We start from the raw sequence: 4,806 nt of genomic DNA on the forward strand, positions 1-4,806 counted from the left end.
CTTCTGTGAAGTATTTTTCCCTAGAACATATCTCCCTCCAGTGTCAGTACATGTCCTCGTGTTCTAATAACTTCTTTTCCTTTGAAGAATGTTTCCCTCCTGTACCTTGTTACAAGTTACAACCCTTGATGTATTTGAACGTTTCTTCATGCGACAATAAACATCAGAGCTTGGAGAGCGTTCTTTGGAAATTCCAGTGACGTCTAAGCCGATCAGCTGCACGTGAAGCAGAAAACTTAGATCTGTTGCAGGAATTTATATTCATTTTTGCTGCATGTCTGTCCTTGCCAGTCCTTAGTGCAAGAGGCTTTCTGCCCTGATCTTGAACGATACTCAACCATCACAATATTCGGGAAAAGTTAAGTTACAAACTGAAGTTGAATGTCAACAAAACCTTGTTCATTGACGTTTGCATTGCGGTTAATTGGGATAACATAAAAATGTTCACCAGGTTACCTTGACTTAAACACCCTCAGCAATCACTTGGGAGTTTTTCTCCAACCTTTAATGAAAGGACACTTTTATTCTGTAGTCTGCACTTGTTTTGAGCAAAATGTCATTCATTGTTTGAAAGTTAAAAACCTCTAGTTAAAAGTGAAGCATCAGTTAGAAAATGTTTCTGTTGTACTTGTATAAAGATTCTTGTTATTTTAAGTAACTTTATTTACTTTAACTTTATTGGGCAGCACGATGGCTAAGTGGTTAGCACTTCTGCCTTACAACACTGGGGTCATGAGTTCAATTCCGGACTATGGCCTTATCTGTGAGGGGTGTGTGTGTGTGTTTTCTCCAGGTGCTCTGGTTTCCTCCCACACTCCAAAAACATATTTGTTAGTTAATTAGTTGCTAACTAATTGACCCTAGTCTGTGTGTGTTAGGGAATTTAGACTGTAAGCCCCAATGGGGGCTATACAGTCTATATAAATAAATGGTAATAATAATAATTTACCCATTCATAGCTGGAGCAATTTATCCTTTATCTATTGCATCGGTTCCACCTGGGATTGCTTGTACTTATTTCAAAGTAACCAATTTGATGTTGTTTTTTTAACAGAAGAGATCATCATCATCATCATTTATTTATATAGCGCCACTAATTCCGCAGCGCTGTACAAAGAAATCATTCACATCAGTCCCTGCCCCATTGGAGCTTACAGTCTAAATTCCCTAATATAGACACACACTCACACATAGACAGACAGACAGAGAGAGAGAGACTAGGGTCAATTTTGACAAAGCCAATTAACCTACTAGTATGTTTTTGGAGTGTGGGAGGAAACTGGAGCACCCGGAGGAAACCCACGCAAACACAGGGAGAACATACAAACTCCACACAGATAAGGCCATGGTCAGGAATCAAACTCACGACCCCCAGTGATGTGAGGCAGAAGTGCTAACCACTAGGCCACTGTCATTCTTTTTGTGGAATATTGAATGAAATTTATTTTTAGTTCATAGGCATTAGGGAAAATTGGCAGAAGCAATATCCACTTTGTGTCAGTATAATTTGTAGTTCAATGGGCATCTTAAAAATCTTTAAAGTAGTGATGTTAAAAACCTGGGCTTCTGAGCCACGGTTCTACTGCCAGCGCCAGTGTAGTTAGAGTTTTGAAAAGTAAGGAGAGCACTGAAGAGAAGGGGAAAAACTCCAAGGACAAATTTGAACAATTGGGTAAATAATAGTATACATTGCACTTATACTTTTTCAGAGAACTTCCAAAAGATCAAATGCAAGTTGGATTTTATTTGGTAAAGATAAGATGGTATGCACTGGCCACTTCCTAGTCATTGAACAGTGTTTTGACAATATCTGATGTCCACAATGGTAAGGATAGATCAGCCAGGCTGTAGTATAACCCATTCTGCATTTTAGGAGGCTCAATCCTACCTCCTTTCACAAATACAGAATCACATCTTCCTGAATTTTTCTTATTACCTGTATACATTCATTCACTTTTTAACTATGATTCAACATATGTATATAATTCATTTAATTAAATGAAATTTGATGTATAGTATTTTCCATAACAGGGTGTTTTGCACAAACCTACAAAACACTTCTAAAAAAAAAGATTAAGTCATAGTCATATTGACCTAATTAACATATTTTGCAGGCAGTGTCTGGATCCCAAAGATGTGATAAATTAGTCAATGTAATGCAATTTGGAAAACAGAGCGGAATCATATCAGAAAGCAGCATGATTCTCTATAAATCAAAGATTTTATTCCTGTGAAACCACACTGAGTAGATAAGAAAGACTCCAGCCTAAGCAAGACACAGGACTGGAAAAATTAAAACTGAATAAACATTCTTAATATTTGAATGTACAACAACGCTCTAGAAGATGGGCCTAGATTAATGATAAAGACAGGATTAGATAATCCACTCATTTGATTTTCTCATAGTTACGTAAATAAAAATCATACCAATGAACTTTCAGAGCAACTAGTGGTCTGTGTAAATGAGATCTGTAGCGCTTTACAACGGGGAACAAACAATAATAAAATACTAGATAACACATACAGACAGTATGAGGGCCCTGCCTGCAAGCTTACAATATTACAGTTTATTTTCTAATTCCATTGTCCCTCCATAACATTTAGGTAGAGCTTGTCCCCCCTTTCCCACAACAATTGGTGCCCACTATTGCTCTCTGGACTTCACTTCTCCACTCTGGTTATCGTTTCACCATCTTACTATGCCATCCACCTTTTCCCCCAAAGTCTTGCCTTCTATTCTCTGTATCCCAAAAACTGGAGGTGGAAGAAGTACACCTGATAGTCCCATTTGGAAGGCTCCCATCAGCTTTGTGTCTCAGTTGAGCAGCACATTTCTCATCTGGCTGATAATTAACCTTTATTTATATGGTGTAACAAAGGTCTGCAGTGCCATACATGGCGGTAGTATAAACAAGGCAGACAGTTCACATAAACAAACAGAAGTTCACAAAAACCTCATATAGCTTGTGACAGAGTCACTGGAAGGAGGCTGAATGACAGAGGTATGTGTCCCAGGCTTCCAGCATTGTGTACGTTAAAACACCAGGGAGAATGTGTAGATGTGTGGGTAAAGCTTCCCACAGGGTATTTCCCGGCGCTAAAAAAACATGGTAAGAGTCCCTGGTGTTATGTATGGAGAAAGAGAAGGGTGGGCTCCATACATAAGGCCCAGTCCGGGTCTTCTGGCCTGCCAGTCTCTAAACAGACTGATCAAGAGATGCACCTGTGAGGTGCCTGTGAAAAGGCAGCTAGAATATGCAATCATTGTCTCAGACCTGGGGAGGAGGTGAGTTGTCTCCCGAGACACTCTGCTGTGGTGAGCAATGATATGTTGAGTGTGTGTTTGGACCCAAGGTCCAACACCTGAAAGAGGGTGTTGCTAAAATGTATTAGCTAGTATCCAGACGGCTAGGATTTTTATTTATGTTTTGTTTGCAAGCTGGTGAATAAACTAGCTGTGTCTTTTAACCTCTGGACTTGTGTGGTTTGCTGCTGCTGCTGCTGTTTGTCCCCATCTACCCCAGGAGATGGTACCTATTCCCTGATGGTGTCACAAGCTGTAGAGCAGACAAGCATGGGTAATAAATATGTGTAGTAATACAAGAGCAGTACGAAAAATGTAATTGTATTACAAAGGGCAATTCTCTGGCAATTACAAGGATAGCTGGAGGTGTAAAAGGAGGTGTAGGAAGCACGTGGATAAGATGGGGAGGTAGGGTACAAGAGGAAGAAGGGCCCTGCCCGTGAGAGTTTATAAGCTAAAAGGGTGGGGTTGGGGTAAAAAAATGAGGTGGTGACACGTAGAGGGGAAGATGGAGGTGGACAGTAAGGAGAGGTTAGGCAGCGGTCTGGTAGATGAGATTTGAGGGAGATTTTGAAACACTGGAGGCTGGGGGAGAGTCTGATAGAGTGAGGGAGTGCATTTGAGAAATAGGGAGCAGCGCAGGAAAAGTCTTAGAGAAGGAACCAAGAAGTAGTAATCGGAGAGGTGGCAGTCATTCTCCAACCAGAAGGGGAAGAGGGACTGTGCAATGAGATTATATTAGAGGTGTAGGGGGAGAGGAGATGGCCAGAGCTTGTAATCTTGATCTGAGTGACAGGATCAATGCCTTATTTGGCTATAAACGTAAGTGGTTAAATTGGATATGAACAGTCCACTTGAAGCATGGGTTTAGAGGCTGGATCTCCTCCTCCTCATCATCATCAGCAGCAGCTATTTATATAGCACTACTAATTCCGCAGCGCTGTACAGAGAACTCACTCACATCAGTCCCTGCCCCATTGGAACTTACAGTCTTAATTCCCTAGCATACACACAGACAGACAGACACACAGACTAGGGTCAATTTTTTAGCAGCCAATTAACCTACCAGTATGTTTTTGGATTGTGGGAGGAAACCGGAGCACCCGAAGGAAACCCATGCAAAGACGGGGAGAACATACAAACTCCACACAGATAAGGCCATGGTCGGGAATTGAACTCATGACCCCAGTGCTGTAAGGCAGAAGTGCTAACCACTGAGCCACTGTGCTCCTCCAAAACACATTAGGTTCTGAACAGACCAATAGTGGTCATCTTCCATCTGCATTCTACATGCAAGTTAATAAATCAATTCGGATCAGACTCTGGTCAAATTAAGTTGGACATAAATTGGGATGATATTTAAGGGAAGTTAAGGGAATTAGCCTCAAAGTGGGATCTTTGAAAATAAATCTTGGTGGTGGAATTTTGAATTAATAATGAGCTTGTGATATAAAAAGTAGAAATGTAATAATTTTGAGACACACTTGGTGGTTTTCTCCCTA

The sequence above is a fragment of the Mixophyes fleayi genome, chromosome 12, assembly GCF_038048845.1.
Source record: "Mixophyes fleayi isolate aMixFle1 chromosome 12, aMixFle1.hap1, whole genome shotgun sequence".
In the NCBI taxonomy this organism is placed as follows: Eukaryota; Metazoa; Chordata; class Amphibia; order Anura; family Limnodynastidae; genus Mixophyes; species Mixophyes fleayi.